The sequence below is a fragment of the Eurosta solidaginis genome, chromosome 4 (assembly GCF_040869045.1).
Source record: "Eurosta solidaginis isolate ZX-2024a chromosome 4, ASM4086904v1, whole genome shotgun sequence".
Lineage (NCBI taxonomy): Eukaryota > Metazoa > Arthropoda > Insecta > Diptera > Tephritidae > Eurosta > Eurosta solidaginis.
This window is the reverse complement of record NC_090322.1, coordinates 216,629,228-216,646,867: the sequence shown is the minus strand read 5'-3', so window position 1 is coordinate 216,646,867 and position 17,640 is coordinate 216,629,228. Positions and strand designations below refer to the sequence as shown.

The 17,640-nt window shown below is 35.5% G+C and overlaps 1 protein-coding gene across 1 annotated transcript in view; it reads left to right on the top strand.

Annotated features, from left to right (window-relative positions):
• The first annotated feature begins 1,273 nt into the window (after positions 1 to 1,273).
• kek6 (kekkon 6) overlaps positions 1,274 to 17,640 on the top strand; it is a 661,827-nt gene continuing 645,460 nt past the window's right edge. Inside the window, exon 1 of the mRNA XM_067784755.1 lies at positions 1,274 to 2,500. The gene's annotated coding sequence lies outside the window, so the exon portion shown is untranslated. The remainder of the gene's footprint in view (positions 2,501 to 17,640) is intronic.

The following is a 17,640-nucleotide window of genomic DNA, read 5'->3' as shown; positions in this document are numbered from 1 at the left end:
GAAAGTACAGCTATTTTTCTTGCAAATGAAATTATTTTTGTAGGAGGATGGTTTTGCCGTCTGAGATATTGCTCTTTCTTAGTATGTATTAGGTTTCCAATGTTCTCGCCATACCAAGTTTTTTTTCTACAAATGTCAAGTATACTTTTAGGCACGTTAGACACAAAATAAGTGCATTTAGTCGGATTAGCAACATCCTTTCTATTAGATCTAAATTTGTAATTAACCAATTAAACGAGACAATAAATTTAAAAGGAATTATATAGACCGCTTCATCTGATACACATCTCCAAACTTAACTAACGAAAGTCTGACTGAAAGTGTGCTACACAAATTGGTTGAAACCATTGAGAACTCATTTGCCTTGCAGACGTTGCTCGGAGTTGGCGTGAAGATATGTAGATCCCGTCCCGCTAATCTGTAGGAAAAAATTTAAACGAGCACGACTCATCTAGGTGTGGAGTTTTTTTAAATTTTGTCGGCCTGTGTAATTGAAAAGAATGGAAAGTAATTGCAATAATTGATAACATATTAGAACATAATATATCTTTACGAAGTACGTGTTAAAAGTATTTGTACTTGAAAATAACGTTTTTTGTATTACCAAGTATTTGTAATAGGCCAATTACAAATACCAAGTATTTTTATTAATGCTCAGCTATGGCTTAGAGCTAGCTATGGTGAATACAGGAAGTTGTTCCATAAATAATTTATGTAGGAAAATAATAGTTGAATTTTGGATTATGTTTCAATAGAGTTGTGTGTTATTGTTTTCATGCTTTCGCAGATCTTTTTCTGTTTGTTTACAATGAGCTACGGCTGCAAAAATATTTAGCCTACATTAAGGCGCCTTAGACTGAAATCTTAAACCTGCACACACACATAAGATGTATATGTTTAGGTTTGGTTCAAGCAGTTCAGTTGTAATGCAGTCAAAAATATTTATTTACATACAAATATATGAAAAAAAAAAAATGGTAAAGCTTTAGCGCAAGCGCAATGAGAATAGTATAAGCGAATAACTAAAAGCTTGCACAAGCAATTTTAATGAAATAAAATATTCGCAGAAAGTTAAGAGAATTTAGTTACTTATACTCTTTATTGCAGAATTTCGGAGTGCTCTCAGCATCTCGCAACGAATCTGAGTTTGCACACATTCGCAAAACGAATACTAAGCCATATGCGAATATGGCTACTATACCTTAATTGAAAACTTCACCGGCTCATGTTTAGTGGCATACTTTTCTGATGAAACTTTTGTTATACGAATAATTTCACGTACATACTACGTTGAACGTTAGCTTATTCTCGTAGCTCAATCGTGTTGTCTGTGGTACTGCTTGAGTTTTGTATTTTTGTTTTGTTTTGATTTTCTTTCGAATGAGAGTTCGAAAACTTTTCTGTGTTACATGCGTATGTAAAACGCCTAATATTTTACAGCAGCAAAAACAACATAGCTAACAATGGACAGCGTCACCGAACGCAGCCAGCCAGCATCCAACAAAACAGGGCGAGTATCGTGGCCATGCACATATGACCGACGTTAACCACGAATGACGAAATGTGAGCAATCGCATCACCAACAGCCGTATTGCAACTAGTTTCATTTGAACTGTTGCCCAGTAAGCACATATGCCGAAAAAGTGTCGTAGTAGCCGTCGGTAATACGTTTTGTGAGCGAACGCGTTGGTAGTGAAATGGCTTGCGAAATGGTGTGAAGTTTAAAAGTGAGAAAAGAATTATCAAAATATATAAGAAAAAAAAAAAATTAAGAAGAAAAACGTGCCCAGAATTTTGAATATTGAAAAATCAGTGCATACTCTTAGGCGTAACAGTATTTGCTGTATCTATAAATCTTGAGTAAAACAGTAAGTGTTGTGTTCGGTGCAAATAACTTAAAAAAAAAATAATAAAATTATGTATTTTGTTGTGCAAAAATAATTTACTTCTCTTCCTTTTTGCTTGCACCAAAAAAGCAGATTCTAACAAATACCAATACAGCATTGGAAAAAAAATTGTGAAAAATTTGGGCTAGGCTTTCGCCTCAGCCGAATTCATCCTCTGCCAGTGGCGGCCAATGTCACGTTGTTGTCTTATTTCATTGTTGTGCTCTTATGCTGTGCTACTTTCAGGCGTCTCCGAGTGCTTATTCACAATTTATGGTGGACTTTACTTTGTACATTTATACGAGTTTGTATATACGTATCCATATTCAATGAAAACAAAGCAGTTGTATTGCATAGTTTTTCAAGCGAAAATGAAAAACGAACAAAAAAATTTATTTGAAAGTTGTTTGTACGTGAGCGCCTATATGTACGCAACATGAAATGTATTCGCGTGAAGGTATTAAGCCTGTAAATGTTGTGTTGTTGCGGGTGCAAAAGAAATTGAAAGTGTTTTTTGTGGAGACAAGAAAACGTTTTTCTTATTCACAGCTGAGTGAACGAGTAATTGTGATGTGAGAGGCAATATTGGTGATTAATTGTTTCTTTGTTAGACGGTAAGATATTTATGTTTCAATATTTGATAGACATGAAACCATAGGATTTTATTTATATACCATTACAAATGAAAAAACAAAAAAATTTAAATTTATTAAATTTGTGTAGTTAAAGAAATACCAAATTATCGCTGCATCGATCAGGAATGTAATTAAAAAAAAAAATAAACTGTGTGACGAAAAAAATTAATTAAATATGTTCTAGAAATTTCCGAAATATCCTCAAAACCAGTATTTGGAGGGACAACCCCGTTGTTGATTACACATTTCTACAAAATTAAAAAAAAAAAGATCCAGACCCAAAATCAGCCAATACTTTTCGAAATGTCTACAGATTATTTCTTTTGGTTTTTGTTTTCCTGGTATTCTTACATAAATGTACGTGCCTTGCCTGCATTTAATGCGCGATTTTACCATGAAAATTAACGTGCCTCAAAAACCTACATATACCATTTGAGAGCACAGTCTTTTATCTCACAAACGATTTATAAATTTTTCTGATATATACTTTTGATATATTGATATGAATTTTTTTTATTCTACGTTCTTTCAGGCAGATTTTATTTTATTGAGTTTGGAGTTGTACAGCAGATAAAAATCAAATTTTTTCACTTACCTATTCGGATAATTTAATTTTTTTCAAACAGGTATGGCTCGCCTATATGCCGTAATTAAGTGACAACGTGCCTAAAACTAGACTTCAAATTAGTGAAAATATGTTTTTGAAGAAAATATCTCAAGCCTAATACAATTTGGAAAACAATATCTCAAATAACAGAGGGAGTCTTTTGAAAAGAAAAGAGTTTTACTTTCAAACTTTAAATGGCTAATTCCGCCAAAAAAGACACTAAGGATATTAAAGGAAAATAGTTGAACTCTCAAACTTTATATGGGTCACTCCGCTAAAAAGGACACTACGGATAAAAAACCGGAGTTAAATGATTGCCTTTTTAGGCACGAAAACCCGGAAGCCGTTAAACCATTCATATAGGAATACTTTTTTATCAAGCTTTTGTGGTTTATGAAATATTAAAAGAAAAAATATTTATAGCATAAGCATTTAATTGAAATTTATTCAAACAGTTAGTGCGGCCAAAGAAACATTTCGCACCCGTCACAATCCATATGGGCTTATAAATTCTGTTTTTTTTTTTTTTTTAAATATATAAGTTACCTAACCGTAGAAATTGTATCTTAGTTTCTCAGTAAATTTTGAAAATCTTTTTATAGTTCGTCTTAAACAGAAAAGTAAAGTCATCTGTTTACCTAGGCGAGTCATTTCGTAGTCCCACCCATCAATCTTATGAAATACTAATTTGTCATGTGAATAAAACACATAAATTTAATTTAATTCTGACTCCAGATTCAGATTTAGCGTACCAAATGCTTTTGAAAATTTTCGGGCTAATTTCTCGATCAAAAATGTGTCGGACTTTAGCGTTGCTTCTGTTTAACTTTACGCGCAGAGCTTTCAAATCAATGAAAAATTGGACCTTCTGGTATTTTAAACAAATTTTTTAGTTTTTCTACAGAGGGAAATCTAAAGTCAGAGCTGGGCCAGGGTGCCAATTCACGTTCTGTTAAGTGAAAAAATAAATACGAATTTTCATACATTTGAATAAATTTTTGTATGTTTTTTTTTGTTTGTAATTTTATCACATCAGAGAACGTGAATTGACTCCCAATACTTTTTTAACTGCTTTTGATAAGCTGCATCTTAAATCGGTGTTATTATTTTTAAGTTCGTTCTAGTTTTGAGACACTCGTATTTGAAAGTAAAATCACATTCTTCTGCTTTATTCACTGCGCTTTTTAGTCACGAAAACTTGTTTTTTATTACATAAGAAAGTATAAAGTGTTAATAATTTTCTATAGTTTTATTTTAAGGAAGGCTCCGTATGTGATTTGTTGTATTGGTCTTTAAATTGTATAAGGTCTGCGATATTTTCTGCATACAAGTTTTCTTCAGTTTGAAGTCTACTTTTAGGCACGCTAGGCATCTACAACAGAACTCCAAACACGTTAAAAGGGTGTCTGTCTAAAAGTATGCTACACGTATTGCTCTGTTCGTATTGATAAGTAGGAAGTGTATTAATACGTATGTATCGCAAGTAAATACCGGGAAAAATTAAAAAAATAGTTGTGGAAGAAATGATTGCACTTTCAAACGGTTTGTATAAAATTTTAAGGACAATTTAATTTCGTGGAACATTGAATGTAGCCGAGGAACGTTATTTTCACAACAATGCCGCGAACATAAATTCATTGCTCGTTTCTGGGTCCGGAGTTATTAAAAAACTTTGTCGGCATGTCCAATCCAATACGGAATAGGGAACTATATAAGATATTCGCTAAAATATATAATTTATGTGATATAAATACATTATTCCCAAAAAGATATGAAACTTTGGCATAGCTAAAAGGGGTGTTTGAACTCTTGGTCTCTCTGCTCCAGCGCTTCAATAATCGGCTTATGCTTACAATAAAATTGTTTGGGTAGACTTCAGTAATATGTTCTGAGTTCCTACCTTCCCCTGCTTTTGCTGTTCTACATTTCATTAATTCTGTCTCTATTTCTCTCACGCATATCGCTATAAATTTTGACTTTCACTTTTTTCTCTCCCACATTCTGTGTGGCTATTTATTTTTATCACCCATATAGTATATAATCTTCTTATAAAATACTGGTTGGCTGTTTTAAATATTGTGCCAATCGGAGCCGCTTTGTTTTAAAAATCTTTATGGACACTAACTTTTTAACTTTACTGACTTTAAATCAAATAGGTTCGGATTTGGAAGGAAATGAAATTGGTGGCCACTTAAATAGCATACTTTTACTTTTAGATAGTACTCACAGCTGCTAGCTGTAGGCTAATTTACTGCATTAATGGGTAGTCGATACATACCAGTGCATTTGTCATCAGCCCATTCTCTCATCAGTGTATTCAGCAGCCTGCGAAGCTCAATTGCAGGCAACTAGTGGTGATAAAATCCTGTCGGAAGTATTCTATTGCTAGAAAAATCGAAGCGGCGAACCAACAAACCCCCAGATAAGCATAAATATAGAGAAACTCCAGTTTCAAAATTCCATCGAGGATGCCAAAATATCCAAATTAGTAGGCCTGTATGGAATTCATGCCTAAGCTAAACCACCTTGAAGGGATTCAGTAACCTGGAGCATGAAAATTGACCAAAATGGCAAAGGTGACACGCAACTAAAGTCTAGGAAGTAAGCTTAGCAAGGACAATTATAAAAAAGTCTCTGGAAACTCTTCCTCTCTTATTTTACGGCAAGTCTACGGCTTGACAACTTGATACTAGCATCTCTTACGAAAACTGAATTTGCAAAATATACAAGTAAAAGAAAGAAACTGTAAAATATAAATTGTGGAAACATAGTATAATTGTATGAGAAGCAAACTCAAAGACTTAATAAAAAATAATAATTATTTTTCTGCCTGAACATAGTATGGAATTGTGTCATTCCGGTTTTCAAAAGATTAAAGTTCAGTACTTAAAACAGCAGCAACAAAAATTCAATTAACTCGAAAATTTTGACATAAAATCAACTTTTTACTAAGAAATTTTACGAGTTTTTTCGTTTTGTACAGTGGTCCATAAATGATATTCTGATTGAACACTGATTTTGGCGTCACATGCTTTTAACCTTCCTGTTCATAAATAATTTGTCTTCTTAGTTCGCATGGCTGGGTACCCGGGTATCACAAGTCAGTTCAGAGAGTATGCAGCACTTATGGAAAACCAATTTGCCTTAGTCATTTAAAAATAAATGTCCTGAGTATTAAGATTTGAAAACTTATAACCCTTTTCATGCTATTTATTAATTTAAAATGTAATCACATATTATTTACGTGAGAACTACTAGTGGTACCTGGGTATCCCAGTCATGAAAACTAGTAATAAAAAAATAATTTATTAAAAAAATTACCTTTATGAAATTATATTTGAAAAAATGTTCTCTCCATTTTGTAGAAAACTTATTCCCATAGGATATCACAAAATTTTAGCTCGTTTTTTTTTTTTTAGATTATGTAAAAATGGCTTTTGAATATGCAAAAGGTACCCGGGTACCCATCTATGAACAGGACGGTTAAATAAGGCATATTCAGTTATATCATATGTGGGTAGTGCGAGTAAGAGGAGGAAACGATCGAGTACATTTTATTATCCTGCCCTATGCTTGCAAGGCTAAAACCAGAGCTCTTAGGAGTGCTATAGATATCACATCTAAAAACAACAAGTAGCACAGGTCCCAGACAGCTTCTAATGTTTACCAAGAGGACGGAGTTATTTTATAACATAGCTTCTGATTTTAAAATGGGTGGTTTTAGTTTAGTCGTTGCACAAACTTCTGATAGCATTATAAGTTCTCATGGACCAGCCAGTTTAACCTATCTTAACCTTCTTTTGTTGCTAATTCAATAAGTTTATAACGATGTGCATGAATTAAAATGCTTGCGACTACCGCTCAGTATATTCCATACAATGACTGAAGAAAAATTATATATTTCCAGTCTCGATGCGTTGATTTTTCTTCGGGTTTTTCTCCTGAAACGTTAGTAAAAATTGTTTGTCTCCTCTCAGTTATTAAAAAATTCTATCGGATGACGCTACTTGCTTAGATCCAGAAGCACATAAGTGGTTTAGGGTAAATTGATAAATCATTGAATTCGCAAACTGCGTATGCATAAATATGTATACCAACAAATTGAAACTGTATTCCTTTGAAATAAAACAGAAGTTTAGGCTGTGTGCGAGTTTGCCTAAATTGCTACCTAAAGTGACAAAAAACCTAAATCACTGGAGACTGTCGACAGGCAGTGCAAAAGAAAAAATTTAGAATTATTTTGAGCATACTTTTCAAACTAAATTGAAATTTCAAATTTGAAGAAGAAAATAAAATAGATTTTTTTTATTTTATTAAGTTTTTTTTTGATTATTACATATGTATATGCCAATAGAATGCGCTTGTGCACTAATTATAGCTACTTTATTGACAAGAGGACGATGATTCGACTGCGGTGGTGTCCGATCAATAGTTGAAAGGTGTAGTGATGGTGTCAAATAGATTGGCGTTAACGCTGGCGGAATAAAAATTAGATCCTTGGTCTTCAACGCTGGTTCAGATTCAGCAGTTGTATATGTGGTTATCATCGCCTGCACCGCTTCCCTAAAATTAGTTATTTGGGGCATTCCCAATGTATCCTTGTTCAACCTGAGATGGAAGCAAGCGTCCAATTAGGGGGAGGCGCTGAATTTTTTTTGTTCTGGGATCTGAGGATACTTTTCCTGCCATGACACCTGACCTGCAGAAGCATGTATTCCTGAGCAAACTACACTTTTGTATTGTTTGTATAAACAAACAACAATTTGTTGCCAAATGAACTCGCACAGTTTTGACAGTTTTTTTCCTAAATTGTTGCAGTGCTGGAAAGTTTCAGTGGAATATTAGTTTAGGTACCTACAATTTAGGTCAACTCGCACCCAGCCTTAAAAAGAATATCAATTTTAAAGTTTCAAACATTTATCTAAAGAACAATCCCACCCACTCATATAAAAACGTCGAAACCCGTGCTTAAATAAGCACCTGATGAGCGAAGATTAATTAACAAAACATAAAAATTAACCTGTCAGAATCACTCGATTCCGTTGAACAAAAAGTTGTAAACAACTAAGTAAATGAGGCATTAAATATACGTCAACGTGTGACAGTAGAAAGTAAAAGAAGAAAAAACATTTTAAAGTTTAATACTTTTTTGAAAATTTAAGGAACCCAAAAATTTGCTGACAGATATTTAAATTGGAAATTATAAGACAAGAGCTGATAGAGCCTAGATGTACATTAAAGCATTGGATGTCACGAATTCCAAATACTTATTTGTTTCTATTTTAGATCGTTGATTGAATTTATTAAGTTTTAAAAAAGACTAATTTATTATTGACTTAGAAAGTAACTAACTTTGAATTGACTTCAAAATGTAAGCTATGCACTGGTTATAAAGTTAATAACTGCGAAATTAAAAAGAAATTTAACAACAAATTGAAGAACTCAGTCAGATAAAATGTCTAGTTCTGAACTTGCGCACTTTTTGTGCATTCGGAAACACTACTAGATCACTCCCAATCATTTTGATATGGTTTCAAATGGCGAATTTAACATGGCGGTATCCTAGATGGAGCAAACTGTTCACCGTTGCGCTACGTTTTCTATATTTCCGAACTGGCGAAAATCCAGCTACCATCGAACAAGTTCTTATTTGTTACATTAGCGCTGAAACAGAAATTTGTAATACTACCCTGCAGTCATAAGCGAAACTACTCAAAAAATTTATAGCACTCAACATTAACTGGCGCTTAACCGCCTAAGTGGTTTTGATTGTTTCGTAAAAAGTCACGTCAGCTTTTCCTGTTTCGCCATAACTGCCGCTAATTGGGAGCACAATGGGAGGTGCAGAATAGAACCTTCTCTCCAACACTTGAAGCACGATCTTATCTTCTCTCGAAACCGTACATGATTCCGAGGCATACATCAGCACAGGTATGATGAGCGACTTGTACGACAGAATATATGGCCCCATGTCTGAGCTTCAAAAGAGACATTGGGGACACAGTTAAGTAAGAAGGTTAGTGCCAGGGTGCAGAAATGGCAGATCATATTATACACGCGTATAGCGATGTTTCGAAATTAATGAGAGTGGTCGGGTCTGCTGTTTACTGTGTCGATACAGACATAAATAGATCCTACAGGTTGCCAGATTGATACAGCGTCTTTTAGGAGAAAACTATAGCACTTAAGAAAGCACCAGACATTTTGGAGGAAGTGTGCTTAAGATGTAATCAGGTCAATATATATATTGATAGTCAGACTGCTATTAAGGCAATAATCTCACACAGTATTTCATCAAGAAGTGTTCTGAAATGCAAACAATTATTAGTAAACTTTCGCTCAGGAGAGAACATATATCTTTACTGGGTTCCCGGTCAGTAAGGCATAAAAGGTAAATAAAAGGCCCATATGTTGACAAAGAAGTGTGAAGCAGTTGCTGAATTGATGGTAAATTTCGCAATCCGTTTAGCAGAAACGAAAAGGAGACAGGAGTTGCGGGAAAGGCATGAACAGAAGCCTGGGGCTGGGAAACTTCTAAGATAATGTGCAAAGAGATCCACGATGGGCACACCAACTGGACGCTGTATTCTGGCGTCACATGCCTAAAAATTAGGCCTCGTCAGTAACGGCACATGTAGAAAGTACGAGCTGCAGAAAGAAAGGGTTGAGCACGTTCGGTATTCCTGATTTGCGCTCGCCAGATCAAGGCTTCGACTTTATGAGGCTACGTCCTTGCAAACTTCTAGTATTTTCCAAGAGGCAGATATTCCATAACATAAGTACTGGCCCTTATTTGGATTCTTCGTTTGTTCATCAAATAATTTATGGTAGCACTTTGGACACATTCTCTGTGCGGTAGCGGCCAGTTTAAGCTTACGTAATCTCAGTTGGTTTTATGTACAAATTTTGTCATAAGCAAACTTTAACATTCTCTCATGAATAACGATAAATATTTCTTTTACACCTTGAACCCGTAGGCACTGTGGTGTGGTGAGAGGGTCTCCACTTACCACACCAAAAAACTTGGGTTCAATCCCCGGGCAACGCAACATAAAACAGCTTTTTTATACTCAGTTGAGCAGAGCTCGCAGAGTATATTAAGTTTGATTGGATAACGGTTGGTTGTACATATATAAAGGAATCGAGATAGATATAGACTTCCATATATCAAAATAATCAGGATCCAAAAAAAATTTGATTGGGCCATGTCCGTCCGTCCGTCCGTCCGTCCGTCCGTCCGTTAACACGATAACTTGAGTAAATTTTGAGGTATCTTGATGAAATTTGGTATGTAGGTTTCTGAGCACTCATCTCAGATCGCTATTTAAAATGAACGATATCGGACTATAACCACGCCCACTTTTTCGATATCGAAATTTCGAAAAACCGAAAAAATGCGATAATTCATTGCCAAAGGCGGTTAAAGCGATGAAACTTGGTAGATGGGTTGACGTTATGACGCAGAATAGAAAACTAGTAAGATTTTGGACAATGGGCGTGGCACCGCCCACTTTTACAAGAAGGTAATTTAAAAGTTTTGCAAGCTGTAATTTGGCAGTCGTTGAAGATATCATGATGAAATTTGGCAGGAACGTTACTACTATTACTATATATGTGCTAAATAAAAATTAGCAAAATTGGATGAAGAACACGCCCACTTTTTAAAAAAAATTTAATTTTAACAAAAAATGTAATATCTTTACTGTATATAAGTAAATTAAGTCAAAATTCAACTCCAGTAATGATATGATGCAACAAAAATACAAAAATAAAAGAAAATTTCAAAATGGGCGTGGCTCTGCCCATTTTCATTTAGTGTGTCTAGAATACTTTTAATGCCATAAGTCGAACAAAAATTTACCAATCCTTTTGAAATTTGGTAGGAGCATAGATTCTATGACGTTAACTGTTCTCTGTGAAAATGGGCGAAATCGGTGGAAGCCACGCCCAGTTTTTATACACAGTCCACCGTCTGTCCTTCCGCTCGGCCGTTAACACAATCATTTGAGCAAAAACCGATATATCTTTACTAAACTTAGCCCACGTACTTATGTGAACTCACTTTATCTTGGTATAAAAAATGGCCGAAATCCAACCATAACCACGCCCACTTTATCGATATCGAAAATTACGAAAAATTAAAAAAATGCCATAATTCTATACCAAATACGAAAAAAGGGATGAAACATGGTAACTGGATTGGTTTATTGACGCAAAATATAACTTTGGAAAAAACTTTGTAAAATGGGTGTGACACCTACCATATTAAGTAGAAGAAAATGAAAAAGTTCTACAAGGCGAAATCAACAGCCCTTGGAATCTTGGCAGGAATAATGTTAGTGTTATTGAATATATAAATAAATTAGCAGTACCCGACAGATGATTTTCGGGATCACCTGATCCACATTTGGTCGATATCGCGAGAACGCCTTCACATATACATCTAAGGGCCACTCGCTTTTAAAACCCTCATTAACACCTTTAATTTGATATCCATATCGTACAAACACATTCTAGAGTCAACCCTGGCCTACTCTAATGGCGATATCTCGAAAAGGCGTGCACCTATAGACCTAATGCCCACTCCCTCTTAAAATGCTCAGTAACACCTTTCGTTTGATACCCATATCGTAAAAACATTCTAGAGTCACCCCTGGCCCACCCTAATGGCGATATCTCGAAAAGGCGTCCACCTATAGACCTAATGTCCACTCCCTCTTAAAATGCTCAGTAACACCTTTCCTTTGATACACATATCGTACAAACATTCTAGAGTCACCCCTGGCCCACCCTAATGGCGATATCTCGAAAAGGCGTCCACCTATAGACCTAATGCCCACTCCCTCTTAAAATGCTCAGTAACACCTTTCGTTTGATACCCATATCGTACAAACATTCTAGAGTCACCCCTGGCCCACCCTAATGGCGATATCTCGAAAAGGCGTCCACCTATAGACCTAATGCCCACTCCCTCTTAAAATATTCAGTAACACCTTTCGTTTGATACCCATATCGTACAAACATTCTAGAGTCACCCTTGGTCAACCTTTATGGCGATATCTCGAAAAGGCGTCCACCTATAGAACTGAGGATTACTCCCTTTTAAAATACTCATTACCACCTTTCGTTTGGTACCCATATCGTACAAACACATTCTAGAGTCACCCTGGCCCACCCTAATGGCGATATCTCGAAAAGGCGCCCACCTATAGACCTAATGCCCACTTTCTCTTAAAATGCTCAGTAACACCTTTCGTTTGATACCCATATCGTACAAACATTCTAGAGTCACCCCTGGCCCACCCTAATGGCGATATCTCGAAAAGGCGTCCACCTATAGACCTAGTGCCCACTCCCTCTTAAAATGCTCAGTAACACCTTTCGTTTGATACCCATATCGTACAAACATTCTAGAGTCACACTTGGTCCACCTTTATGGCGATATCTCGAAAAGGCGTCCACCTATAGAACTAAGGATTGCTCCCTTTTAAAATACTCATTACCACCTTTCATTTGATACCCATATCGTACAAACACATTCCAGAGTCACCCCTGGCCCACCCTAATGGCGATATCTCGAAAAGGCGTCCACCTATGGACCTAGTGCCCACTCCCTCTTAAAATGCTCAGTAACACCTTTCGTTTGATACCCATATCGTACAAACACATTCTAGAGTCACCCCTGGCCCACCCTAATGGCGACATTTCGAAAAGGCGTCCAGCTATAGACCTAATGCCCACTCCCTCTTAAAACGCTCAGTAACACCTTTCATTTGATTCCCATATCGTACAACTAGAGACACCCCTGGTCCACCTTTATGGCGATATCTCGAAACGGCGTCCACCTAGGGAACTAAGGATCATTCCTTTTCAAAATACTCATTAACAGCTTTCATTTGATACCCATATCGTACAAACATATTCTAGAGTCGCCCCTGGTCCACCTTTATGGGCATTTCTCGAAAAGGCGTTCACCTATAGAACTAAAGCCCATTCCCTTTTAAAATACTCATTATCACCTTTCATTTGATACCCATATCGTACAAACACATTCTAGAGTCAGCCTTGGTCCACCTTTATGGCGATATCCCTAAATAGCGTCCATCCATAGAACTATGGCCTACTCTCTCTTAAAATACTCTTTAATATCTTCCATTTGATACACATGTCATACAACCACATTCCAGGGTTACCCTAGGTTCATTTTCCTACATGGTGATTTTCCTTATTTTGTCTCCATAGCTCTCAACTGAGTATGTAATGTTCGGTTACACCCGAACTTAGCCTTCCTTACTTGTTTAATTAGAAAAAGTTTTTGCTAAGCGGGGTCGCCCCTCGGCAGATATCTGGCAAACAATCCGAGTGCATTTTTGTCTTGGAAAGCTTCTCAGTGAAAATTCATTTGCCTGTAGGTCCCGTCCCACTAATTTGTAGGAAAAATTAAAAGGAGCACGACGAAAATTGGAAGTGAAGCTCGGCCTAAAACCCTAACCTCCAAAATCTTCGGAGGTGAACGCGCCTTGCATTTATTTCATTTTTTGTATATCTTAAAATCTTAACAGATTTCGTAATTTTTCGAATAGCTATAAAATCCGCAATAAAATATTTAAGTGCTTTAATATATGTAAGTTTAGGTATCAGACATAAGAAGGATTGCAAAAAAAAGTAGAATAAAAGCGATTGCCAAGAGAGTGAGTAAGATAAAATGTATACAAGGAGTGGCATTTATTGAGCTAAAGTGTTTGGTATGCCCAATTGTGAAGGGTTTGATGTTGTCTTTGAGGTGATGATGCCGCGTTGGTAAATACTTGTAAGAACAACAGATTACATTTGTGTAAAGAAGTATGTGCACATTCGTACATATGTAACAGTTCATAAATCTAAGTACATATATATACATACCCATATATATATACATATATTAATCCTTGTGCTTATACCAGGGGTGCACTCGAGGAGCTTCGGAAAACATTTCGGCGTTCACTTACATGTCGTGTGAGCGCAGCGATAAGCATTCAGTAAAGCAAACAGTCAGTAGGATCTTGCTTGTACCTCAAGCAGTAAAAATCTCATGCGAGAATTCTATGCCCAAACATTCTCCATATAAACACACACTACTACAACACAAGTTGCGTTTGTATTCGAAGCTATGTAGACGTTGTGCACCACTGGTTTATATACTTATTTATGCATACCTCAAGCTACGTAAAAATATATTTTTGTTTACATAGATGAGTATGTTAAAATGTAAACAAATACTAATTTATACATATGTACATACATATAGTGATATAATTATAAATATGTATGCATGTATTACGTTGCTTTGACTTCTTCGAAAAGAAGTATTTATGTTGATAGATTTGGCAGGTTGATACGTTCCTAAGAAATGCGATCCACAAATACTTAAGAAATTTGGAAAGGGCGATAAAAATATTTCTCAATTATGCAACAAGTTCAAATACAAAAAATGTTCAGCCTTACTAACATAATTCATTCAATTCAATTAACATTATTCGTCCGAAAAAAAAAATTTTTTTTTGTGAACAAAAATTTGTGTTTAAAGGGCAAATAAATTTTCAAGTTGATTTCAGAAAACTGCTCTAAAAGTTGGAAAATGAAAGCATATTTTTTGAAAAAAAAAAAAAAATGAACTTGAGCGGGTAAAAATGCGATTTTCCTTCAGATATGGGGATTTCCCTACAAAAACTGTTTATTTTAAAATAAATATATAAAGGAACAATAAAGATAATAACAAAAGTTCCGCCCAAGGTTTTTTTTATCTAGCTATGCAAATTGGAGTTGCTTTCAGCCGATTTCACTCATTTTCAGAGCAAACAGTTGTAGCTATAAAAAAATTTTTATACCAAATTTCGTTCGGATTAGGAGATTTTTGTTCGACTTATGTCATTAAAAGTATTTTGCAAAGGGTAAAAGCAAAGAGGCCGGGTACACCCATTTAAAAATGCACAGTTCAATTTATACGGGTAAAATAATATTGTTTTTATTGATAAATATTTATTTTTAAATAGATAAAGAACGAGAAAGCTGATCAGAGCTAGGTTATGGTTAAAGTGCTTAAATCTGACCAATCACTTAATTCCAGCTGTAAGGTTAGGTTAGGTTTTAGGATGTTTTTTCCTTTTTTTTTTTTTGAAAACAGAAACTACTCAATAAATTTTAATTGAGTTGTGATTAATATAAATTTCAAATAATTAATAAGACGCATGGAAAGACTAATTCATATGCGTAGAAAGCCAAATGTTGATAATATTGGATACATTTTTTATACTCAGTTGAGCAGAGCTCACAGAGTATATTAAGTTTGATTGGATAACGGTTGGTTGTACATATATAAAGGAATCGAGATAGATATAGACTTCCATATATCAAAATAATCAGGATCGAAAAAAAATTTGATTGAGCCATGTCCGTCCGTCCGTCCGTTAACACGATAACTTGAGTAAATTTTAAGGTATATTGATGAAATTTGGTATGTAGGTTCCTGAGCATTCATCTCAGATCGCTATTTAAAATGAACGATATCGGACTATAACCACGCCCACTTTTTCGATATCGAAAATTTCGAAAAACCGAAAAAGTGCGATAATTCATTACAAAAGACCGATAAAGCGACGAAACTTGGTAGATGAGTTGAACTTATGACGCAAAATAGAAAATTAATAAAATTTTGGACAATGGGCGTGGCACCGCCCACTTTTAAAGGAAGGTAATTTAAAATTTTGCAAGCTGTAATTTGGCAGCCGTTGAAGATATCATGATGAAATTTGGCAGGAACGTTACTCTTATTACTATATGTACGCTTAATAAAAATGAGCATAATCGGAGAAGGACCACGCCTACTTGCAAAAAAAAATTTTTTTTAAAGTAAAATTTTAACAAAAAATTTAATATCTCTACAGTATATGAGTTAATTATGTCAAGATTCAACTCCAGTAATGATATGGTGCAGCAAAATACAAAAATAAAAGAAAATTTAAAAATGGGCGTGGCTCCGCCCTTTTTCATTTAATTTGTCTAGGATACTTTTAACGCCATAAGTCGAACAAAAATTAACCAATCCTTTTGAAATTTGGTAGGGGCATAGACTTTATGGTGTTAACTCTTTTCTGTGAAAATGGGCGAAATCGGTTTATGCCACGCCCAGTTTTTATACACAGTCGTCCGTCTGTCCTTCCGCATGGCCGTTAACACGATAACTTGAGCAAAAGTCGATATATCTTTACTAAACTCAGTTCACGTACTTACCTGAACTCACTTTATCTTGGTATGAAAAATGAACGAAATCCGACTATGACCACGCCCACTTTTTCGATATCCAAAATTACGAAAAATGAAAAAATGCCATAATTCTATACCAAATACGAAAAAAGGGATGAAACATGGTAAGGTAATTGGATTGTTTTATTGACGCGAAATATAACTTTAGAAAAAACTTTATAAAATGGTTGTGACACCTACCATATTAAGTAGAAGAAAATGAAAAAGTTCTGCAGGGCGAAATAAAAAACCCTTAAAATCTTGGCAGGTATTACATATATAAATAAATTAGCGGTATCCAACAGATGATGTTCTGGGTCACCCTGGTCCACATTTTGGTCGATATCTGGAAAACGCCGTCACATATACAACTACCACCGCTCCCTTTTAAAACTCTCATTAATACTTTTATTTTCATACCCATATCGTACAAACTCATTCTCGTTCATTTTATGGCGATATTTCGAAAAGGCGAACACCTATAGAACGAAGGTCCACTCCCTTTTAAAAATACTCGTTAACACCTTTCATTTGATACCCATATCGTACAAACAAAGTCTAGAGTCACCCCTGGTCCAGAAAGGCCCACTCCCTCTTAAAATACTCATTAGCACCTTTCATTTGATACCCATATCGTACAAACGCATTCTAGAGTCACACCTGGTCCATCTTTATGGCGATATCTCGAAAAGGCGTCCACCTATAGAACTAAGGCCCACTCCCTCTTAAAATACTCATTAACTCCTTTCGTTTGATACCCATATTGCACAAACGAATTCTAGAGTCACCCCTGGTCCACCTTTATGGCGATATCTCGAAAAGGGGTCCACCTATAGAACTAAGCCCCACGCCCTTTTAAAATAATCACTAACACCTTTCATTTGATACCCATATCATACAAACAAATTCTAAAGTCACCCCTGGTCCACCTTTATGGCGATATCTCGAAAAGGCGAACACCTATAAAACGAAGGCCCACTCCCTTTTAAAAATACTCATTAACACCTTTCATTTGATACCCACATCGTACAAAAAAAGTCTAGAGTCACCCCTGGTCCACCTTTATTGCGATACCTCGAAAATGCGTCCACCTATAGAACTAAAGCCCACTCCCTCTTAAAATAATCATTAACTCCTTTCGTTTGATACCCATATTGCACAAACGAAAACTAGAGTCACCCCTGGCCCACCTTTATGGCGATATCTCGAAACGGCGTCCACCTATAGAACT